At 50.3% G+C, this 25,734-nt stretch overlaps 1 protein-coding gene across 2 annotated transcripts in view; it reads right to left on the bottom strand.

Moving 5' to 3' along the window:
- The window catches only part of PRDM2 (PR/SET domain 2), a 113,061-nt gene that overhangs the window by 86,532 nt on the left and 795 nt on the right, over positions 1–25,734 (bottom strand). The window contains exon 1 of one of the 2 annotated variants that reach the window (XM_075605060.1): positions 16,752–16,893. The exons of the other annotated variant lie outside the window; for it this stretch is intronic. The gene's annotated coding sequence lies outside the window, so the exon portion shown is untranslated. Of the gene's footprint in view, positions 1–16,751; positions 16,894–25,734 lie in introns of those variants that run through there. 2 annotated transcript variants of the gene reach the window in all.

The following is a 25,734-nucleotide window of genomic DNA, read 5'->3' as shown; positions in this document are numbered from 1 at the left end:
TGGGAACGCTTTGCTTTTGCAACACCTAATCCTCTAATCCTCAACCTGCTCTGGGGCCACGCTTCACAGCTATCAAAACCTTCACGTCTGTTACCACAGACTGCCGAATCAGGTACAGAATCTACACACAACGCACAAACACAGCACACACACACATTCACACAACACCAAACACTGCAGACTGCCTCTTCAAACCCCCCCTCCCCGCCACACATCTCCCTCCCGCAACTGGACCGCGAGGCCGCGGCCTCCTGTCCCTCCCCCTATCCCGCTACCTCACACAGTGTAGCTCCCGCGAACCGCACAGCACGCCTCACATCTCCTGCACCTCACACAGCTCCCTACCGCAACCAGACCGCGAGGCCCCCTACCCCGCTACACCATGCCACCAATGTCCCTCCCCCTATCCCGCTAGCCCACACAGTGTAGCTCCCGCGAACCGCACAGCACGCCTCACATCTCCTGCACCTCACACAGCTCCCTACCGCAACCAGACCCCAAGGCCCCCTACCCCGCTACACCATGCCACCAATGTCCCTCCCCCTATCCCGCTACCTCACACAGTGTAGCTCCCGCTACACACCACTCCCTCCCGCTACACACCACTCCCTCCCGCTCCATTCCCTCCCAGGCGGGGGAACAGGCAGGCTGCCACGCGGCGCCTAAGATGGCGGACCCCCTTCCTCCCTCGCGCTCCACTCACCACTCCCTCCCGCTACACACCACTCCCTCCCGCTACACTCACCTCCCTCCCCGGCGGGGGAACAGGCTGCCACGCGGCGCGTAAGATGGCGGACCCCCTTCCTCCCTCGCGCTCCATTCCCTCCCGTTCCACTCACCTCCCTCCCGCTCCACTCACCTCCCTCCCGCTCCATTCCCTCCCGCTCCCTCCCCGGCGTGGGAACAGGCTGCCACGCGGCGCGTAAGATGGCCTTCCTCCCTCGCGGCGCCGAGTGAGAAGATGGCGGCAGCCGGAAGTACAGGTAGGTGTCGCATGTGTTGCTCCCCCACCTCCCCCCCACCTGCGGCGCGGCCGCCGCACAGAACTGAGAAAGGGTGCATCACGGGACTGAGACGTGCGTGTGCGTGTGTGACACTGCCCCCCCTCCTGTCCACAGCCCCCCTCTCCTGTCCACAGCCCCCCCCCCTCTCCTGTCCACTGTCCCCCCCCTCCTGTCCACCCCCTCCTGTCCACTGTCCACTGTCCACCCCCTCCTGTCCACTGTCCACTGTCCACCCCCTCCTGTCCACTGTCCACTGTCCACTGTCCACCCCCTCCTGTCCACTGTCCACTGTCCACTGTCCACCCCCTCCTGTCCACTGTCCACTGTCCACTGTCCACCCCCTCCTGTCCACCCCCTCCTGTCCACTGTCCACTGTCCACTGTCCACCCCCTCCTGTCCACTGTCCACTGTCCACTGTCCACTGTCCACTGTCCACTGTCCACTGTCCACTGTCCACCCCCTCCTGTCCACTGTCCACTGTCCACCCCCTCCTGTCCACTGTCCACTGTCCACCCCCTCCTGTCCACTGTCCACTGTCCACCCCCTCCTGTCCACTGTCCACTGTCCACCCCCTCCTGTCCACTGTCCACTGTCCACCCCCTCCTGTCCACTGTCCACTGTCCACCCCCTCCTGTCCACCCCCTCCTGTCCACTGTCCACCCCCTCCTGTCCACTGTCCACCCCCTCCTGTCCACTGTCCACCCCCTCCTGTCCACTGTCCACCCCCTCCTGTCCACTGTCCACCCCCTCCTGTCCACTGTCCACCCCCTCCTGTCCACTGTCCACCCTCTCCTGTCCACTGTCCACCCTCTCCTGTCCACTGTCCACCCTCTCCTGTCCACTGTCCACCCTCTCCTGTCCACTGTCCACCCTCTCCTGTCCACTGTCCACCCTCTCCTGTCCACTGTCCACTGTCCACTGTCCACTGTCCACTGCCCCCCCCCTCCTGTCCACTGCCCCCCCCCCTCCTGTCCACTGCCCCCCCCCCCTCCTGTCCACTGCCCCCCCCCCCTCCTGTCCACTGCCCCCCCCCCTCCTGTCCACTGCCCCCCCCCCCTCCTGTCCACTGCCCCCCCCCCTCCTGTCCACTGCCCCCCCCCCTCCTGTCCACTGCCCCCCCCCCTCCTGTCCACTGCCCCCCCCCCTCCTGTCCACTGCCCCCCCCCCTCCTGTCCACTGCCCCCCCCCCTCCTGTCCACTGCCCCCCCCCCCTCCTGTCCACTGCCCCCCCCCCCCTCCTGTCCACTGCCCCCCCCCCCTCCTGTCCACTGCCCCCCCCCTCCTGTCCACCGCCTCCCCCCTCCTGTCCACCGCCTCCCCTCCCGCTTCCCACCGCCTCCCCTCCCCCCTTCCCACCGCCTCCCCTCCCCCCCCCCTTCCCTCCCCCCCCCCTTCCCACCGCCCCCCCTCCCCCCCCCCTCCCACCCCCCTTCCCACCGCCCCCCCTTCCCACCGCCCCCCCCCGCCCCCCCTTCCCACCGCCCCCCCCCCCTTCCCACCGCCCCCCCCCCCTTCCCACCGCCCCCCCCCCTTCCCACCGCCTCCCCCCCCTTCCCACCGCCTCCCTTCCCACCGCCTCCCCTCCCACCGCCTCCCCTCCCACCGCCTCCCCTCCCACCGCCTCCCCTCCCACCGCCTCCCCTCCCAACTTCCCACCCCCTTCCCACCGCCTCCCCCCCCAACTTCCCACCCCCTTCCCAACGCCTCCCCCCCCTTCCCACCGCCTTCCCCCCCTTCCCACCGCCTCCCCCCCCCCCTTCCCACCGCCTTCCCCCCCTTCCCACCGCCTCCCCCCCCCCCTTCCCACCGCCTCCCCCCCCCTTCCCACCGCCCCCCCCCTTCCCACCACCTCCCCCCTTCTCACCACATCCCACCACCATCCCCCCTCCTCCCCCTTCCCACCACCTCCCCCCTTCTCCCCCTTCCCACCACCTCCCCCCTTCTCCCCCTTCCCACCACCTCCCCCCTTCTCCCCCTTCCCACCACTTGCATGGGTGTTGCATGTAAGCGTAGAGGAGATGAGTAAGGTCTGAAGAGCATGGGTGCCCTGCAATTTTAAAACTCCTTCAGGGGTGTCCGTACTAAAAAAAAATGTTGGGAACCACTGATTAAGACCAACAGTGTTCACTTACATTGAAGCCATTTTTCATTCCAAGGTGATTACATGCAATGAAGATGTTATGCATAAAGTCAACACGGTCACGTAAAGGGATTACAAAACTAAATTTAAAAAAATCATTACATTTAGACATGGAACTTGTGAATCACCATCTGTCCATCAATGGCTTGGCTGAGTAGTCAAATCACTGGCCACTTCCTGCACTTTATCAACCAAATCACAAGAGACCCACCACTCGGATTATTCAAGTGTATCTAAAAACATAACAAACCGGGTGGTATTACAGTATTGCTTTCTGGAAGAGAAAGGGAAGCAATCTTTCTGTTGCAAATATGCACGACCATTACCAAAAAGGATATTTTTTATTATTATTATCCAGGCAAAATATCAATTTGGAAACCACATGGAAAAATAAAGTCAGCTATAGTTAGCGGTACATAGACTGTCAGGCTGTGTGCAGGTGGCTACACATACACAAGGAGATAAAGCAATAGACCGTACATTTTTTACTATTCAAGGCAGCCAAGAAAGACTTGCAATGCATTAAAAGCATAGTTCAATTATCATTTGGATTTTTCTAACTTAGATGAACCATCTTAAAACAAAGTTGATTAGGAAAACAAAATATTAAGAATGGTTAGCTTTTTTTTGGGGGGTGGGGGGTTGTTTTTAAAGACAACCTGCCTTTCTATGCTTTCAACTGGGTTTAATAGTGGGACTAAAAAAGCACAGTGCTGAAACTCGACACCCACCGTAGTCAAATAGGGCGATAGCCAATGTCAACAATGAGAATAAGCATTCATACTTCCAAGTAACTGGCACTACCAAGGATCTTAATCACTACAGATGCCTGCGGAATATGTGCACAAGGCAAACAAGGCATGAAAAAGCACAATATTACTCTGCCAATCTCCTCCAGAATACCTCAAACCCAGCTAACTTCTGGAAGGTTATCAACAACATATTTCAGCCTTCTAACCATCAACATCCAAATAATATCATTAAGGGGGATATTAGTCTGACAAACCCCACTGACATTGCAAATGCATTCAATGACTACTTTGTGGGGTGTTCTACTAAATTAGTAGCAAAGCGCAACCCAAACCACAAACATGAATCTCATCGTGGAAGTACCCATATAGCCCCACCACCTCCCAACACTGCCCACAATTTTCAATTTGGCCCAGTATCCGAACAGCACTCCTCAAATTAAAATTAAGCAGCCAATGCGAACCTGACTTACAACAATCTAAGTTCCTAAGACTTGGTGCCCCAGCCATTGCCAAACCAATTGCTTCCATAGTCAACTCTATTCTGTCTGCAGGCCATATCCGTAAGACCTGTAAAACTGCCAGAGTTGTACCAATCTTCAAAAGTGGGGACACAAACACTGTCTCAAACTACAGGCAATGCTATCCAAAGTCATGGAAAAATGTGTCCACTCCCAATTAAGCGATTACTATACCAAGACAAATTTCCTTAGCCAATTCCAATCTGGCTTTTGCCCCAAACACTCCACCGTAACTACCCTGCTAAAAGTTTGCAATAAAATCCAGTGTGGAATGGAACAGGGACAACTCACTGGTGCAATATTCCTAGATTTTTCAAAGGCTTTTGATACTGCTGATCATGCTATCCTGCTTAACAAATTCCAGAGCTCTGGAATAGGGAAGCATGCTCGAAACTGGTTTCAGTCCTATCAGGTAGATCCCAACATGTGTCCATCTCAGGCTCTAACTCCGACCCCCTGGATATCACCTGTGGTGTCCCGCAAGGCTCTGTTCTGGGGCCCCTACTCTTCTCAGTGTTCATCAATGATCTTCCCACAGCTTGTAAGGAAGCTTCAATACACATGAATGCAGATGACACAATCTTATATGCACACAGCCCTAGCCTCTCCGACCTTGAACACATACTTCAGTCTGACTTTGTTTGGAGAAATACAGTTTCCGAGTCTCAAACTGTTTTTAAACACTGACAAGACTAACAATGGTATTTGGGACCAAGACTACATTTTTAAAGCTTCCAGTGACCGAGCTCCAGATCAGAACCAACGCTAACACCATCCTAACTCTTGTTACTAGTTTGAAATACCTGGGCATATAGTTTGACTCCCATTTTACATTCGGGATGCACATTGATACCCTGACATCCAAAACCTATGCCAAACTAGGTGTACTTTACAGGAACAAATCCTCCCTAAGCCTGCTGGTCAGAAAGTGTATTGCACAGCAGATGCTAATGCCAATTATCGACTATGGCGACATAGTATACGGCTCGGCACCCCAAACCCACCTTAGCAAACTTGACACCCTCTTCAATTCAATATGCCGTTTTGTTCTCCAATGCAACTTCAACACACATCACTGCAAAATGCTCAAAGAACTAGATTGGTCATCACTCGAGTCAAGGCGCAAAGGTTCACCTTTCCTGTCTTGCCTTCAAATACTCTCTGGGCAAGCTACCCACCTATCTGAACAAGCTCCTCACCCCTACCACATGCAGCACTTATCCGAGATCTGACTCCAAAAGACTGTTCATGGCCCCAAGGCTCAAAGTATCCGGTCGCTCCTCTTACCGTGCACCCCAAAACTGGAACAACCTACCAGGGACTCACATCCACCACCAGTTTAAATTATTTCAAAACCAAAGCGGTCTCACATTTTAATCTGGTCTGTAACTGTTACATACGCCCATAATATATATTATTTTTAACTGTGCATGCAATGTATTGTATATAATGTATACACTGTTCACTTATGTAACTGTATTTGTAACCATTTACATTTTGTCATTTTATCTCTATGCCCAGGACTTACTTGAAAATGAGAGGTAACAATTACTTCCTGGTAAAACATTTTATAAATAAAAATAAATGTTTTAGTTTGCAACCCAGCATTTATTCGAGTACATAAATTATGTCAGGATGATTAAGTGTGAACTATCCAAACTGGAATACGGATATTGTAATTACTTGAGGGTATAAAACTAGAAAAACAGCACTCCTATCATTCCAACGCTGTCAATTTTAACACTTGCGCAATCATTGAGTTTGCTCAACTAATATCATCCTGTTGACTCCAGGTCTTTGATCACCATCTTCAGTGGGTTAGGGTGGCCTCTTACAAGGTGTTACATCAGGTGATTTAAAAAAAAAAAATTTTTAAAAATGTGTACATGAAGGCTACCATGATAAAGTTCTAGATTAGAACATTGACTTTTTAGTTTTTGGTCTGTACAATAATTCAGGGAGCTACTGGTTCGTATGTTTTAAGTAGGATAATCCAAATTCTGTTTCGACAATGTTCTGTTAAACCGGCATTACGGCTTTCAAATGTGCCGTCACTCTTACAAACATACGCACAGATCAGGTTTATAAATTGATCACTAGGACAAAAACCATGAGGTATACAGGATATTCCAGTACTAGGACAAAAACCATGAGGTAAACAGGATATTCCAGTGTACAGATTTAGATTTCAGAAAGCTTGAGGTCAATTCAAGAAGAGACATTTCTTACCAAACTCTGACACCTACTGTATCCTTCTATAAAATTATACACACACATTTAAAAGTGGACATCCGTCACACTGCTGCATCATTTTGTTCTACCTGGCAATGTTATAACTTGGTGCGTTCCTTGGTCCTGTGAATACTTTAAAAAAAAAAAAAAAATGCAAGAATTGTCCTGCAATATGTAAAATGTGAGAAAATGTATTCGGTTTACCGTAATCTTCTGTACTTCAGTAATGGCACTGGGTACCAAATGATATACCTCCTTCCCTGCAGTAGGACAAGAAACTCTTGTGCAGGTACTGGTACAGAAGACCCTGCATGCTCATGAACAACATTCTAGTTTCTCCACAAGCTATAAAACTTGGCTCAAGACATTAATACAGGACATGTATCGTGTACCCACTACCATTAGTGTAGTACAGGAAAATAAAACTACGGTAAGCTCAATAAATGTTCTATTTTCCTGTTCCCCACATGGCAGTGGGTACGATTAGGAAATACCCAAGTAGAAAAAAAAGGAAAAGAAATAGGGGTGGAAAGAAAGACTTCTTGCTTAAACCATTTATTAAAGTACAATTGCTTGAAGGACTTTTCTGCCAAAGCAGCAGAGGCATGAATGTTCAATTTGTAGAACGTAAAAACGTGTGTGAAACGAAGACCACACAGTCGCTCTGCGTATCGGTGTTGGAGATGCTCGGGCTTTCAGACCCCACGATGTGGACACTGTCCTTGTTGAATGTGCCTTAATGACTTGTGGGGTTTGCTCAAGGTTGTACGCCGTTTAAATGCAGAACGTGATCCACCGATAAATTGTAACTTTTGAGACTTGCTGCCGCTTCTAGATCCCTCTGGGAGTACGAAGTCAATTAGATCTCCTGAAATTCTTAACCTAGATTATGTTTACACATTTCCAGATTGTTACCATTTTCCTCCTTAGCGTTACTCGGATTGGGACAGAATGAAGAAATGACGACCTGATTCTAATGAAAAGCAGAGATGACTTTGGAAGAAAACCAGAGACCGGTGTTAATACTGCCTTATCCTGATAGAATGTGAGAAACTGTTCCTAACAAAAAAAAAACCTATAGCTCTCCTACTCTTCTTGCCGAGGTTATCACAATCAAAAAGATCGTCTTGCATGATACTTATTTCAGAGATTCGTTGCACAGGTTCAAATGGATACTCCTCTAAAGACTCCAGGACCAGCGAGAGATGTCACGTCAAGACTGTACTTTGAGGTTTAAATGCATCTCTGCTTGTAAGAATTTCCCACCAAGTTTCTTTCTAACAATGCCCACAGTATCGATACCTGGATCGTCAGAGAGCTTAAACTGAGGCCTTTATCAAAGCCCTCCTGTAAAATCTCAAGGAAGGGTCGGAAAACTGTTGACCCGTCCTCTCGCCTCAATATTGAAAACAAGACCAAAATACGGAATTATACATAGGAGGTTGAATACTTCCTAGCTGACAATGTCATGATTATTCTGTCAGAACAACCTTTCACTTTCAGTGCTTGTTGCTCAATCTCCATGCTAGATTGATCCTTGCTTCAGCATGTCTGGAAATGTTGGAAGATACCAAGGTTGGTCTATTGCCATATTTGCCAGGCGAGCTAACCAAATTCTTCTCTGCCAGTGTGGAATCACAGCTATTACCTCTGCTTTTATTTATTTTTTATAGGCCTTTGGCGATTAATGAAATCAGAGAAGAAAAAAAATGATAGATCTATTTCCAGGACAGTGGGCAGCTTTGTGTCTGATTTCTAGAAGAAAGTGCGGACATAGTATGAAAGTGATCCGCCCCACATTCACAGTCACTAAGGCTGGTGGATAGGAAATCCATACCAGACTTTACAAGGGTTCTGGTTTCCCTCACTAGCTCTCCTAATTGAGGAACAGGAATATATTTCAGTTAACACACCTTTCATGTTACATAGACATGGGTTACAACAATGGGGATCGTTGTCCGTAGACGCTGTGTCCTTTACAGGATGGGTTAAATATTGCTTTTGCTGGGTAGTCAGCAACATACGAGGGACACGGTACTTGTATGGTAGCAAGCACAGGAGCATCTCTATGTTCGCAGTGGCACACAGACAACGTCGATAGAGAACCGCCGTTCCGGGACGGAGTCCCGTTCTCGTCAGTGTTGGCAGCAGCGGCTAATGACGTCACCAACCAGCATCACAAATTCTGACCGTATGGTGTGTGTCAGGGAGCCGCAATAACAGCTGCAAGCACCGGTAGTCCGGAGAAGAGATTCTAAAGAATGAACATCCAGCCAAGTATGTCTCAGAGTTTGCAGCGGCAGCTAATGGCGTCACAGAAAGTGACCATAAAAAAGGTGCACGTCAGGGCGTCAAAGATAAGCCGCACCCCGGTGATCGTGGCAATAGGAGTAATATCCAATATGGAAAATAGAAGAAACATCCAACGCGTTTCATAGTTCTAGTGAAGAAAGCTTGCACAAAAAATGATCCACTTCCCTGTTTAGAAAAAGTTGCCATGAGATCAATTGAAAGTTGACCCAACAATCCACTAGTTTGTTGAAAATTCTGATCTTCAGCTTCCATTCTCCTGCATGGATTCAGCTCAGAATATCAGTTGTCGTGTTCTGGCACCCTGGTATATAAACCACTAATGTTGTTTAAGTAATGTTCTGTAATAATAATAATTTTTATTTTTTTAACGATAATGATGCTGACAGGAAAAACAAACAAAAAAAAAAAAAAAACAGCTTTGCGCTCACTGTTCCTCCCTGCTTGGCAATACAACATACCATAGATAGATTGTCTAACCTTATCGTTACTTTTTTGCCTTGAATATAGGCTTGAAAGAACTTTAATTTGTGCATACCATTCAGGCATCTGTAGTAACAATCACCCTCTTCAAGGGAGCATGTATTAAAAAAATTCTGTCGCCTTTCCCACCACAACTCCCTCTTTGTAGCGAGATACACAGTATGAATATCCTTTGTTGCGGGCATTCTGGATCTTTGCTCCATTGGTCCAGGAAATTCACCTTGAGTTGCCGCATATGGGACCTTGCCCATTTTACCACACCAGTTGTTCACGAGAATCTTCCCAACAAGGCCATAAAATCTAGTGCCGAAACCCGACACGACTGTCTCAGTTGACGTTTGTCATGTAATTTGTTACAATCTTCAAGAGGGTCAATCTTCCCTTGTGATGTGTAAACAATGACTCCCAAGAATGTCAGCGAATGGGATGGAAACAAATGGCTCTTTTGCCTTTTTATTATCCAACCGTGTGGTTCTAAATATGCAATTACCATCTGTGTATGATCCTTAAGCAGCTCTGTGTCTTGAGACTTAGGGGCTTATGCAGAGAGGATAGAGAAGGGAAATAGCACCATATTTTGGAGAAAATACTTCCCAGAGAAGCTTCTCCTGCAGAGAACATGGAGAGATTCATAAAATTCTCCACAGCAGGTTTCTTTACTTTAAAAATTGCCAAACACGTGGAGAGATTGGTAAATTCGCCATGTTAAAATAGGGTGGTATGCAGGTAGCATAGATGCACTGCAACTCGCCATTCTGCCCTATATTATAGTGAGTTCAATCTAGCCAGAAAAACTTGGCAATTTTGAATCTCATCAGAAAAATTAGGTAACGCAGCTTTCTGCATACGACCATAACTTGCTCCAATTCTGTGGCTATTTTCTTGCCGTTTTCACATTAAATAACGTTCCTCTCTGCATAAGGCCCTTAATCAATAAATCATCCAATTAAAGGTCAAATCTGGATCCCTTTTTTCTGAACTGTGCTACTGGTGAACATTCTGGGGGAGGTTGTCAGAAAAGCTGCGTACTGCCTACAGCAAACCCGAGATATGTTTGATGCACAGCTCTTAAGTCAATGGAGACTAGTCAGTTTCTCGGTCTGACTTCCTTAATGACCATATTCAAGGATGCCATTTTAAATGTTACTTGCAAAAAGGCATTCAAGCTCAGATCCAGCACTCAGCCCTGAATTCTCCAGATGCCTTTTTGTTTTGTTTTTTAACCACCAGAAACATTGTAAAATATATTTGTAATCTCTTTGTGGAAGGGACTTTACTTATTACGTTGTTGCGCACTAAATCTTGCAAAATCGAATGCAACGCTTAGCGTTCTTGACGAGACTTCAAAACATCTGGACACGACAAACTTGCTTTGCAGGGGTCTTATTTAAATTCCAAATGGAACTCTGCCGATATGACTCGTAGCACCCATCTGTCGTTCATCTGAATGAGCAACATACAGATGCAAACTATGAAAGAACTTCACTCGCATGCATTCAGGAAGCTTCCGCAAGCCAAGCCTTGGAGTCGCAAGTACGCACGGTGCCAGAGCTCACTCACTCATATTAGACATCAATTGATCAGAATTAAAAACTCAGATTTTTAGTTTCCAAAATGTTTTATCTGCCTTTATATACTGAAACTGTTTAAATAAAGTGACTACATTTAAAAAAAATAACCTGTGTTCCTCATCTGTCTTCCTTCCAGAGGAGCGGGCCCTTGAAAGCTCCATTCAATGTAGTCTTATACATTAATTCAAAGCTTATAGTTTGAAACATACTTTTCCCCAGGGCCCTGCTCAGCAGGTAGTCGGCTGCCCCCCTGGTGAACACACTGTTCCTCCCTGCAGGCTATCCCTCAGTGAGTTGCGGGGCAGCTGCACTACCTTGCAGGTTGAGCCCGGGGTCCTGTAGCAGCTGCCACAGCATTGCTACTTCCAACAGGTACATATCCTTGACCACCAACAATTAGCTCCGGCACTCCCTCTCAAGCGCCCATAGGGGCCTGGGTGAACAGTTCTCCTCAGAGTCCTGTGGGTCTGATCTGGTTACCGGGAGGGGTTCCAAACATTCAAGAATAAAATAGTTTTGCCTGTAATAAGCAATTACCTGGCCATTAAAGTCCCAGGCACCAATGCTTAACAGGTGCTGTCTGCCATAATAGACATGTATTGAACATAGGAAAGAAAGGCAGGCCCTCCATAATATTGCCAGATTTATTTTGATGTGCCCTAGAGAGCCTCTCTGAGGCGGAATGGGACACTTCGCCACAGCCTTTTGGCCACGACCAAAACGCTGCCGGCGTTCCACCGCGGGACACTTTGTCACTCACCCGCCCCAACAAGCCAAGCCAGGTCTGCTGCTCCGACAACAGCATGTTTAAATGTCCCACGCGGGACCACTACACTGCCTAGACAGGTCGCTCCGACGCACCATCTTTAAATGTCCCGCGGGACATTTAAAGATGGTGGAGCAGCCTGTCTAGGCAGTGTAGCGGTCCCGCACAGGACATTTTAATATGCTGTTGTCGGAGCAGGCGGTTGGGCGCTGCTTGTCAGGTCGGGTGCTGCAGCGGACATCGTGGCAAAGTGTCCCTGCGGCGGAACGCCAGCGGCGGTTTGGTCACGGCCAAATGGCCGCAGTGAAATGTCCTTGACCGTTCCCTCCATTCATCACAAATATAACCTTAACGGTGCCACCACCAAAGATATATTAAGATCTACCAGCAGAGTCTTTGGTCTCGGTTTACGAATACAAATAGATTTGTGCTAATTACATATTATAGATGTGTCCAAAAATGTAATTACGCTCTTCAAAATGTGCAAAGTTCAATTAGAGCCACAGACAGTACTTCTTAAATGTTAGATTTCATATACAAATTGTACAGTACTGTGGTTGCATAAAAAAAAGAATGCTACAAGAAACACGCAGTACAATTTCGTAAAATAAGCAGGGGGAAATAGAAAATCTAACATACGTTACCACATATCAGATTCCTTCAAAGAGGCTTGAAGTTGGAAATGTAGAAATCCACGTGTGCGTTGGCATAACACACCCTCTATGTTGAATTCCAAAGGCATGGCTTTTATTTAATCCTCTGCATTGAGGACATAAACCCACCTTCTGGGCATGTCTTCAACCTCCCCCCCCCCCCCCCCCATCAATCTCCAGTGACACCTTTACGGCTTACGAAAAAATTGGTTTCCTTTAGAATCAAAAGATGGCAGAATATAGAAAATACCTCCTAGCTTCATCCCGTAATTCCTAGGATGTTGTAACCCATATCAATGTGTTCAGCTGATCAAAATAGATCTGTAAAATGTACACCAGCAGTTTAAATTCTTTCAAAACTAAGGCTGTCTCACATTTTAATCTGGTCTGTAACAGTTACATACGCCCATAATATATATTATCATGGATTGTTTATAATTTAATTCGCCAAATCGCAAATGTGGCAAAGATATTTTTCTTATTCTTGTGAATCGTTGTCAAACCCATGATATTTTCTATTTAGTAAACTTTCACAAGCACGTGGAATATCTTCCTGGCCCCATCCTCTGGCGTTTCCAGTACACAGAGGAATTCCTTTTATCTTATATTAAAAGGGGTTTTTGATTATTTCCGGGCTTTAATCACCCCATTTTACAAAACAGGCTTTAGCCCCAGATAACCTCACTTCTAGACAAACAAAGAAACCAGATCGCTGACCCCAAATAAACAACAAATACATCTATTTTTAAAAGGTGTAACTTGTAACTGTGTGCCAGATTATTAAAATGCTGACTATTTTCTGGCTTTATGACAGAAGTAATGGAGTGACATATATTGCACGCCATTTTTAAACCCGGGCCCCTGGAACTGATCCACAAATTGGACTCCTCCATTTCCTGGGATATTTCATTTTGAAATTCCCTACAGGAATTAGGCTGCGGTCCCGCTGCATCAAACGGCGTGCGCGGCCGCGTCACTCACCTGCTCATGACTTCCTCCCGAGCCGGCCCCAGTTCCTCCTCACTGCCAGGCTCAATACGCACTGTGACGCGTCAGCCGGCAAGGGATGCAAGAGGATTGTGATCCCGAGCAGTGACTTGGTGCACTGGTGAGCCTAATATATAAGTTTCGCACAGCGTGTGTGCGTAATATATATATATATATATATTATATATATATATATATATATAAGACATGCAGATGAGCATACAGTATATATATATATATATATATATATATATATATATATATATATATATATATATACACACATATATACACACACACGGGGGGGGGACTTTACAGCACCCGATCTGCCCCTTTGCATCACCCCCCCCCCCCACCTCTCCTCCCGGACCCACAACCCACCCCCTCCTCCTCCTACTGGACCCACAACCTCCTCCACCCTCTCACCGGGCTAAATGGCCGCGCCCCCCCCCCGTCCCATTTTGGCCACGCCCCCACGCCTTAATAAATGCTCCCTACAGACCATAGATAGCAGTGAAGTGCCTCTCCACGCGCCGCCTGTATGCAGTGCGGGCGCGCTGTCGGATGCAGCGGGGCCTCAGCCTTAATGTCCAGTAAAAGCAATATGGCAAGGATGGACAAAAATCTTAGGAGACAACCAGAACTTTTACGAGTCGGTAACAGGACGCCCTATCCTGCTTTGCAGTCGCGCTAAATCATTGCCTGTATCGTGGCAGTGACTGCCAGGTCAATCAGCAATGTGCACAGCACGCTTGCCATCCTTGCCAAATGGACACTGCAGTCAACCTCTGATGGCAAATAGAAAGCTGTGACATACAGTAGTGAGATGAAATTGCAGCTTCTGATTGGATGACCCCAGTAATTTTCCTTTTTCCCTTGCAATACTGGCAAAGGTTTAAAAAAATATATCTTTGCAACCAGGGGTTTCACGGACCTCTGAGCGTCGTGGTTCAGCTCCAAGGACCCCCTGGTGTGATAGATATTTAAAAAAAAAAAAATGCCATTTCGGTAGTATAGTCTATGTACAACATGCCAGAGACCCTTTCCATCACTCCAAAGATAGCAGCTACCTCTTTTTTTTTTTTTAATAGATTTAAGTGTATTAAATGTCTGCTGTTCATACTGTAGGAGATAGTTTTTGTTTCTTTTGATTAAATACACTTAATGATTTAAGGTGTTTTGTTTTTTTACCGTAATAATTGCTACATCACAAATCACTTTGGAAAAGACAGTCTATTTTACAAAAAATAGACTTTGATAAAGCCACTTGTTGGCGAAACATGTCAGTGAAAACCTCACTTTTTTTTGGCACATTACATTGTTTTTTATTCTCTCCCTTTTGCTGCTATTTGTGGTGCAACGTTTATCTGGCCTATGTGCCTTGTCTGGTCTATTTTACAAAAAATGACCAGTCGTTTAAAACCAGATTACTGGAATGGGTGCTACTTTCAAAGTACCACACAAGTACTGTATATGTATTAAAAAAAAAAAAAAAATCTTGCAAAAGGCTTAAAAGGTAGCAGAAACGGTCAGTCAATAAAAGACACTTTTGTGTACCTTTTTTGCTGTGTATATACATACTATATGAAGCAGCGGCACTCCATTGACAGAAATGTCTTGCATATGTAAAAACAGGTCATACAAAAATAGAACAATGCACCGAGGTCTTTAAAATAATAATAATAATGTTTAGGTTCTATCAACTTTTAAAGACCTGCAAGTGCCTTCTTGTGTGTTTGTGCACATATACTACGCTGAAATTCAAATCTGGAAGGAATAATTATATATTAGGCCTGTTGAGTGTTTCATCTTAAAACAACGAGGCATTGCCCTGTTCTAAATAAGCACTCACAGGCATTAAATGACCTTCAGCTCCACAGCCTCAGGAGCATGGCAAATTAATGTAAATACGTTCAGTCAGTGTAAAAAACATGAAAAGGTGGCAGTTTACTCATTTCCATCACTACTGGATGACAGCATTAAACAAAGTAATTTATTATTATATTATGAGTAAACATGGTTACCAGTAATTGTTTGTTTGTCTTGTATAAATTAACAATAAATAAAAGCGGCTTTCCCTTACTTTTGGGGATTCACTTAAACAGCTGCAAGTACTTTTTAGAAACCATATGCCGAACACAAAAAAAAAAACCATTATTGGTTATCTAATAAGATGCATTTGTTAGGAAGAAAATAAATACCAAAACTTACCATGTGCAACAAAAAAATAACAATCCAATTACTCCCTTGGTGATAAGTTAACTTGTTTTGAATTTTACGAAAGACATTTTTTTTTTTTGTATGGGTTTAATTGAATTAAACTGTGATCCCTTTTCCCCCCACCAGTGGCCTGCAATAGTGTGCAATGTGTTGCAGGCCCACTTGGCAGCAAAAGGGTTAAGTAGTGGCTACTGAAAATGATGGTCCTTGCCATATTTTTCAAGTCTGCTGTACAAAAGACATTAACAATAGAACAAAGCCCCACCGGATGAAATGACCGGTCTACGGGGATGTGAAAACATGAAACAACTGTTGTTTAGAGGGTCTTCCTATACACATATACACACACACACACCAGTTGATTGCCATCAAATGGTTATATCATATTTGAACAAGAATCAGGGACTCCTAAATAGCATGTATTGTACATGAGGAGAAAATATAAGTCAGATATATCCTTCAGACAAAAATAAATACATTGGATGGGTGAAATATAGTTGATCATATGCAGGCCTTAGAACAGAATATGCCTGGTATACCATATATATGTGAAATATCTACTGCAAACTGGCACTAAATAATAGATTATTAGGTATAACCTACAGGACGAGTAGAAATCTGGGTATAGGTCGTCTGAAGAAATGCAACTAGTTATAGTGCTATTATTTGGCATAGTTTAGTCTTAGGCAGCGTCGAATTGGTTAATTCCTGGCAGTAATACTAGCATTTTGTAAATCAGTATAAAGAAGGGTTCGCAGCCTGCAAAGTGTAATGAACAAAAAAAAAAAAACACACACAAGTAAGACTGCACGTCAGACAAAGCCGTGCATCATTTCAATACCTGGTCTTTGCAAACACAATGCTTATGTATAGGATGTCACACACAATCAGATAAACACATCTAATTCTGCAAACATGCTGTAATAAAAGTATAGCGCGCTACAGCATCTCAGGGGACACATGCATATTAAAGTCCCATCACATCACCGCTGCTCTTCACCTCGATGTTTTCTTTTGACAACTTCCTGGGGTGAAATTGACCCTTTATTTAGAGAGCAGCCTGCAGCACGGACTGACACGCCCAGCTGTGGCTGCGATATTCTCACTGTACTCACCTGCCGAGGCTCCGGTGCACACAGGCGCGTGCGAACCTCCCATTGACACCAACAACCCGACCAGCGGCACCTATTCTATTCTCTCTGCACGGCAGGGCCTGCGGACTGAATAGTGCTCCCAGCATGCTCTGCTTCAGCACCAACTAGGGGCCGATCTTAAAGGGGCTATGTCTCTTTATTGTTAAAAGGGAAACGCTGACATCAACTGGAGTGGTAATCAGAGGTAGCGGCAAAGAAAGTCCGACCGGTTAAAGATTCTGGACCAAGAAATGTATAATCATTGATACTAAGATAAACATTTAAGCGGGGTATGCTTATCCAATGCTGTTTTGTTCACATCTTTCTTTAAAAAATTGCTGGGGATGTGTACTTATGTTATCCTCTCAACCCTTTGCGGTCCAATTCATTTTTACAAAGTGCGCCAGCACACTACGCGCGCACACGCGCACCTCACACTGCGCGCGCGCACACTCGCACCACACACTGCGCGCACACTCGCATTGCACACTGCGCGCGCACTTGCACCGCACACCGCGCACCGCGCGCACACTCGCACTGCACGAATGCGCACACTCACCGCACGCACACTCGCACCGCACGTGTGCGCACACTCGCACCACACTGCGTGCACTCGCACTGCACTCGCACCACACACTCCGCGCACACCTGCATCGCATAATGCGCGTGCGCACTGCACGCACTCGCACGCCCTCGCACCGCACACTACGCGCGCACTCGCACACACTCGAACCGCACACTGCGCGCGCACTCTGCGCACCGCACTCTGCGCACCGCGCGCACACTCGCACTGCACGCATGCGCGCACTCACACGCGTGCGTGCACTTGCATTGCACGCGTGCGCGCACTCGCACTTGCACCGCACACTACGCGTGCGTACTCGCACTGCACTCGCACGCCCTCGCACCGCACACTCGCAGCGCACACTCGCAGCGCGCTCGCACACACACTCTGCGCGCACACTCACACCTCACACTGCGCGCGCGCACACTCGCACCGCACACTGCGCACCGCACGCACACTCGCACCGCTGACTGTGCGCGCACTCGCACCGTGCACTCGCACCACACACTGCGCACCGCGCACACACTCGCACCGCACACTCGCACTGCACGCGTGTGCACACTCGCACCGCGCACTGCGCGCACTCGCACCGCACACTGCGCGCACTCGAACCGCACACTGCACGCACGCACACCCACCGCACACTGCGCCACGCGCGCACTCGCACCACACACTGCGCGCACACCTGCACCGCACAATGCGTGTGCGCACTCGCACCGCACACTGCGCGCGCACTCGCACACACACTCTGCGTGCACACCACACACCACACGCCCCCCCTCCCACCTCCGGTGTCAGCTGCTGGGTCATTGTTGGGCTGCCTGCGGGGATTGGTGCGGGGTTGGGGTGGGGGTGGGGGGAGGGAGAATCGGTGCCGGACTGTAGGCTTCGGTGCGGAGCTGGGGGAGGGTGGGGGGGGGACAGGTCCTGGGCTCGGGGGATCGGTGCCGGGCTGAGGTGCGGAGCTGGGGGGGGGAGGGGGTTGGTGCGGGGCTGGGGAATTGGTGCCGGGCTAGGGGGGATCGGTGCAGGGCTGGGGGGGCGGATCGGTGCCGGGCCTTGGTTCGTATCTGCTGGCGGGAATCGGTGCTGGGCTTGGGGGGGGTTGAGGGGGGGCTTTCAATGCGGCCGCTGGGAGAAGTATGCGGCTGCCAGCGCCACACTCCAGCTCCTCCCATCTCCTCCCTCCTCCCGATCCGACATTGGACCGCAAGCAGAAAAATATTTTGTCGGATATATTCCGACATTCGACTGGAAAGGGTTAATACAGGGGTGGGCAACTCCAGTCCTCAAGGGCCACTAACAGATCAGGTTTTAAGGAGATCCCTGCTTCGAACAGGTGCTGCACCACTGATTGAGCCACCTGTGCTGAATCAGGGATATCCTGAAAACCTGACCTGTTGTTGGCCCTTGAGGACTGGAGTTGCCCACCCCTTGTATTAGGGCCTAGCCCAATATGATAACTGCCCTCTCCAACACTTGGTACAGTACATGAAAATAGATTAATTTTCTATTTCAATGCGAGATAGAGGAGTTTCCAAGTAAGCTCCTATGGGAGCACTGTGATAAATGTGCAAGTGACTATATTGGAGGCAGGGGCGTAGCTATAGCCCGGGCAAAACCCAGGGGCCCGTGCTCTTGGGGGGGCGCACTCAGTGCTGCCAACAGGGGGGAGAGCAGGGACATTTGCCCCAGCCGTCTAGCCGACAACCACAGAAGTCAGGGCCCCCTTCCTCCTCCGGTCCCCTTAACAGCAACTTGCCGATTGGATCGGGAGCTGCAATAGGGGGGTTGCAGGCAGCAGAGGCTGGGGGCGCAGCTATCAGCACAGGACATGGACCCTTTAAGAATTACATTCCACTGGACCATGTGACTGTGCTTAGCCAGTGAAATGACAGTTAGTGTCAGTTGGAAAGGGATTGCTGAGGGGACTGGTGGGGCACTTTGTTTTGATATGGTGAGGCTGCTGCTGAACACTCTGCAAGGGCCTGGCTGATCCATGGAGTGAGGAGACTTGTGGATTTTGCTGGCCAGTACAATGCAGCCTGCATCTGTTTTAATCCAGAGCTCCAACGAAAGGTTATTGTACAAATACCCTGTCTGATCAACAGGGTATGTGAACTAATATGCAGTGACTGTAAAATATATAAAGACAGAGGCGCAGCGTTAGTGATTTTGTTTTAGTAGGGTTTCAGAAATACTGTGTCGTTATGGTAGCCCTGTGTATGTATCCCTGTTCAAAATGATAGCCAGGGCCGCCAACAGAAATCGTGGGGCCCGGGACAAACATTTTGAGCAGCCCCCCCCCATCTTGGCGGTATTGCTCGCCACCCCCCCGATTTCACACCTCACGAGCCCCCTCTCTTTCCCCCCCCATCCCATGTATTTCTCTCCCTTCCGTCTCACCCCATCTGACTCTCCCGCCTCGCATGTATTTCTCTCCCCTGCTTCTCACTCTTACTCCCTCTTTTCCTCACTCACCCCCTCTGTCCTCTCCCTCCATCAAATACGGGTGAATCTTGGTTGGGTGGGTTTGGGTTGGGTTGAATCTTGGATGGGTGGCTTGGGGGGTGAATCTTGTGAATTTTGGGTGGGGGGTGAATCTTGTGAATCTTGGGTGCGGGGGTGAATCTTGGGTGGGTGAATCTCTTGGGGGGGCTGAATCTTTGGTGGGGTTGGTGAATCATGGGTGGGTGGGTGGGGTGTTGTGGTGAATCATGGGTGGGGGGGGTGAATCTCTTGGAGGGGGTGAATCTTGGGTGGGGGGTGAATCTTGGGTGGGGGGTGAATCTTGGGTGGGGGAATCGTGGGTGGGGGGGGGTGAATCGTGGGTGGGGGTGGGTAAATCGTGGGTGGGTGGGGGACGTGAATCTTGGTGATCGGTTTTCCCCCCCCTGTCCCCGGTGCTTGTTTCCCCCCTTGTGAATCTTGGGTGGGGGGGGGTGAATTTTGGGTGGGTGAATCTCTCTTGGGGGGGGGGGGAATCTTGGGTGGGGTTGGTGAATCATGGGTGGGTGGGTGGTGTTGGTGAACCGTGGGTGGGGGGGGGTGAATAGTGGGTGGGGGGGGGTGAATCTTGGGTGGGTGTGGGGGGTAAATCTTGGGTGGGTGGATCTCTTGGGGGGGTGAATCTTGGGTGGGTAGGTGGGGGGTGAATCGTGGGTGGATTGGGGGTGGGTGAATCATGGGTGGGTGGGTGGTTGGGGTGAATCGTGGGTGGGGGGGCGTGAATCTTGGGTGGGTGTGAGTCCCCCCCCTGTCCCAGGCGATCGGTTTCCCCCCCCCCCCTGTCCCCGGTGCTTGTTTCCCCCCCCCCTCCTTGTGAATCTTGGGTGGGGGGGGCGAATCTTGGGTGGGTGAATCTCTCTTGGGGGGGGTGAATCTTGGGTGGGGTTGGTGAATCATGGGTGGGTGGGTGGGGTTGGTGAATCATGGCTGGGTGGGTGGGTGGGGTTGGTGAATTGTGGGTGGGAGGGGGTGAATCTTGGGTGGGTGAATCTCTTGGGTTTGGTGAATCTTGGGTGGGTGGATCTCTTGGAGGGGTGAATCTTGGGTGGGTAGGTGGGGGTGGGTGAATCGTGGGTGGGGGTGGGTGAATCGTGGGTATGGGGTGAATCGTTGAATCTTGGGTGGGTGGGAATCTTTGTGAATCTTGGGTGGGGGTGTGTGAGTCCCCCCCCCTGTCCCAGGCGATCGTTCCCCCCCCCCCTGTCCCAGGCGATCGTTTCCCCCCCCCTGTCCTCGGTGCTTGTTTTCCCCCCCCCCCTGTCCCCGGTGCTTGTTTCCCCCCTCCCCCTGTCCCCAGTGCATATTCCCCCCCCCCCTGTCCCCTGTGCTTGTTTCCCACCCCCCCCCCCCTCCCGGCGGTGTTTCTCTCCCTCCCGCTTGTCCCCTGCGCGTGTTTCCCCCTCCCCCCTCTCCACCCCTCACCCCTCTCCACCCCTCCCCGGCGGTCCCCGGTGGGGGGTGGGGAGAGAGAACGGGGCCCCGCGGGTGGTGAGGAGAAGCGGCGTGCGCTCCTTCCACCCAGCGTCCCGCAGAAAACGGGGCCCGGAGGTGGTGAGAGCTGCAGGTGATGGGGGCCGAGCTGGCGGGGAGGTGAGCTGCGGGTGAGATTGTAAGTAGCGGTGGCACCGGATGGTGTATGGTAGGGGTGAGGGGGGGTGGTGGTGGCGGCAGTTGTTTGTGGGGTGGGGTGGCATTTGGGTGTCAGCAGCAGAGGGAGTGCGTGAGGGGGGGGGGGGTGACCGGACGGTGTATGTTGTGCTGGCAGGTGACTGCACTAGGCGGTGTTGGTGAAGGGGAGGAGAGGGGGGGAGCTGTGTTGGGGGGGTGGAAGCACGCGTGTCTAGTCCGGATGGGAGGTGAGAGCAGGCGGTGAGGCAGTGATTGTTCCGAGTGTGGCAGTTGGATTTGTGAGGTCAGCGAACCACGCAGGCCAATAAGAGGCGAGCGGGGGCGGGGCCGGGCCATGGACCAATCAGATTGACCAGAGGGTAAGTGACAGACCAACGGACCAATCAGATTGCCCATAAGCACAGCAAATATACAACGTTTTCAGCAAACAAACGTTTTCATTGTTATAGATATAGATATATATATATCTCCGATACATATAAAAATTACCCCAACGCCCCCAATACATATTAAAAAATACCCCAACCCCCCCAATACATATAAAAAATACCCTAATACCCCCAATACATATAAAAAATACCCCAATACCCCCAATACATATATATAAAAATCAGACTTACTGGCAGGGGGGGGCGCGGTGTGCCGGTGCCTGCGGGTGGTGGTGGCGGTTCTGGGGGGGAGGCTGATGCTGCGGGGGGGGGGCAATGCTGCAGTAGGCCGATGCTGCAGGGGGACGATGCTGCGAGGGTGGGCTGTATGGGGGTGTCCCGCGGCTGCAGGGCGTGTCCGGCGGCTGCGGGGGGGGGGGAGTGGCGGGACGGCCATGTCCTGCGGGGGGGATGGCGATGCAGCGGGGGGCCCGGCGGCTTTTCACAGCAGTTGCCGCCGCCCCCGCTGCAGGCACGCCGCTGCTCCCGCCTGCACCGGTGTGCTGCGGGGGTTGGGCTGATGCTGGTTCGATGCTGCCCCGATGCTGCAGGGGGGAAGGGATTGGCAGGACGGCCCAGTGGCAATGGTGTGGGGGCGGCGGTTTTGGCCCGATGCTGCCCGCCGCAGCAGAGGAGGGGGGGTACCGTGACGGCCCGGTGGCTGAGGGAGGGGAGGTGGCAGTGCTTCGAGGGGCCGGCGGCTTACCACAGCAATTGCCGCCGGCCCCGCTGCACCTGTCTCACGATGCTGCTCCCGCGCGTGCTGGGCCTCCCTCTCATGCCGGCGCGCCGGAAGCTTAACCTACTTCCGGCGCTGCCAACTGGGAGCCCGGCACCGGGTGCAGCAAGTTTTTTTTTATTATTAACTGGCGCAGGCCGGGCCCCCCTGACCCACGGCGCCCGGGACGCCAGTACCCTTTCTCCCCCCCTCTTGGCGGCCCTGATGATAGCTAAAGTAAAACCCCAAGTTACAGGACTTAGGCCCCCACCTACGTGACAGGTTCTATAGTCTGAGGTAAAGTAAAAAGGGGTTACATTGGAGGGGCTGCTGAGATTTTCACCATAAGGGGGACACAAGCGCAGGGATATCTACTGATACTGTCCATTAAAAAACGTGATGGCGGACATTTTGTGTAGTGCACAAGATTTTTCTGTCACCATGAGTGCCACCATCTTAACTGACTGGTGCTCCAGGGTGGGATTAGTGCGTGATGAGGCCTTTTTAGTAACAGGAGTCCCTGACACTGTGGATGATGTAGCTATTAATGAGGTGTTTGAAACAGTACAAGTGCAGGGGAGAATCCGGATAAAAGAAAGTGTTACATTATGATGAAAAAAATGTTATTATATTCTGTGTATGCTCTGAAGTTATTGACCCACAGACAGAGTACCACAATACCCGGGGTAGATGCCACAACTGTGTGGACTATTATTACTCGATATAGTCTCACCGTTGCAGTTCATGACCTGCCCCCTAACCGACTGGTAGAGTAAAATAATTATTAATCAAGGAAAGGAAAGATGGAGTCAGCATGTACACTACTTAGTCCATGCTTATAACTGCACCAAGAATGAATCCACTGGGCATTCACCCTATTACCTAATATTTGGACGGGAAGCCCTATTGCCCATTGACCTGTGTTTTGGAGTGTCGGCAGATGGCACATCCCCAACCATGTACATGCAATATGTACAGAAACTCAGACCAGTTACAAGAAGCATACAAGCTAGCCACTTCTGCAGCTGACACAAATAATCATGGAAACAAAAGCCATTATAATAAAAGAGTACATAGGAAAGAGCTACAACTGCAGGACAGAGTCCTTATCCGGAATCTGGGGATACCAGGAAAACACAAAATGGCAAATCGCTGGAAAACCGTGCCTGATGTGGTAGTAGAGAAGCTAGAAGGACTCCCCATCTATCTACTGAGGCCTGAAAAGGGATATGGGCCCACAAAGAATCTACATAGAAACCACCTCCTGCCAATAGGTCAGTTAGTGCACTGCAATGAGAGAGAAAACATTCCAAGAAAACCCCATAGACCCAGGAGAAGTGATCGATTGAACAGAGGACAGGGTTCTGGTACAAATTTAGTTAGCCAGGGTAGGCAAGATAATTATGAGGAGTCCGAACAAGAGGAGGGTTACCCCGGGGAAGGAATGTTAGGGCACTTGGCAAATATTTTGAACAAGGAAGAACTGCCTGACCCTCAACTGGGTCCCCAAATACAATCAGTAGGGTCTCAGCATTTAGAAAAAAAGCTGTGTGTGCTGTGCACGCGCATAGTAAGTGAAACTTCTTTGACTTTTGTCACAGAAATTGTGTTTGTGATGTTTTAATTAAAAATCAAAATACAATTTCTTTGACAAAATGCAAATAAATTTGGACTTAGAATGTGCGTGCTCGGCACACATCCCCTGTATTAGCTATTTGCACTAAGCGTGAATTCCTCGTGCGTGTGACTGTGTGCGTGTGACTGTGTGTGTGTGCGTGTGACTGTGTGTGTGCGTGTGACTGTGTGTGTGTGCGTGTGACTGTGTAGTGTGCGCGTGTGACTGTGTAGTGTGCGCGTGTGACTGTGTGTGTGCGTGTGTGATGTATGCGCACCCATCCTGCACCTTGCATATGCCCCTGCACCTTGCATATGCCCCTGCACCTCGCATATGCCCCCTGCACCTCGCATATGCCCCTGCACCTCGCATCACCCCCTGCACCTCGCATCACCCCCTGCACCTCGCATCACCCCCCTGCACCTCGCATCACCCTCCTGCACCTCGCATCAAACCCCTGCACCTCGCATAAAACCCCTGCACTTCGCATCAAACCCCTGCACCTCGCATCAACCCCCTGCACCTCACATCACCTTACATCATCTCCCTGCACCTCACATCACCCTCCTGCACCTCACATCACCCCCCTTCACCCCCCTGCACCTCACATCACCTCCCTGCACCTCACATCACCCCCCTGCACCTCACATCACCTCCCTGCACCTTACATCACCCCCCTGCACATCACACCACCTCCCTGCACATCACATCACCCCCCTCCACCTCACATCACCCCCCCTGCATCTCACATCACCCCCCTTCACCTCCTCACATCACCCCCCTTCACCTCCTCACATCATCCCCCCTTCACCTCCTCACATCACCCCCCCTTCACCTCCTCACATCACCCCCCCTTCACCTCCTCACATCACCCCCCTTCACCTCCTCACATCACCCCCCTTCACCTCCTCACATCACCCCCCTTCACCTCCTCACATCACCCCCCTTCACCTCCTCACATCACCCCCCTTCACCTCCTCACATCACCCCCCTTCACCTCCTCACATCACCCCCCCTTCACCTCCTCACATCACCCCCCTTCACCTCCTCACATCACCCCCCTTCACCTCCTCACATCACCCCCCTTCACCTCCTCACCTGCACCTCCCCTCACCCCCTGCACCTCCGATCAGCCCCTGCACCTGCGAGCACGGCGGCAGAGCAGTGTGGTAGGAGGAGGGATGGGCACAGGTTGTGTTGCCCTGCAGTGCCGGGGATCAGGGCAGGGAGGACGGCACATACGGCGATTAGGCCCATGTGAGTGTGACGCCCCCCCCTCCCCCGGGGAAGAACACCATGATGCCGGTGGGGGGGTATGGGGGGAGGAATAGAGGGGGTAATTGGGGGGAGAGGGGTGGGGGAAGGTTGAGAGGCGGCCGCACCGGGCCCGCTGTATGCGTGGGAAGCGGCGCGCTCAAACCCCCCCGCTTCCCACTTTACCTGAGCAGGAGCCAGGAGTCACTGGCGCCATCGCGCATGCGCGGCACTAGGCAGCGGGCGGG

Source organism: Ascaphus truei, chromosome 6, assembly GCF_040206685.1.
Source record: "Ascaphus truei isolate aAscTru1 chromosome 6, aAscTru1.hap1, whole genome shotgun sequence".
Classification (NCBI taxonomy): domain Eukaryota; kingdom Metazoa; phylum Chordata; class Amphibia; order Anura; family Ascaphidae; genus Ascaphus; species Ascaphus truei.
This window is presented reverse-complemented; position numbering and strand designations above follow the sequence as displayed.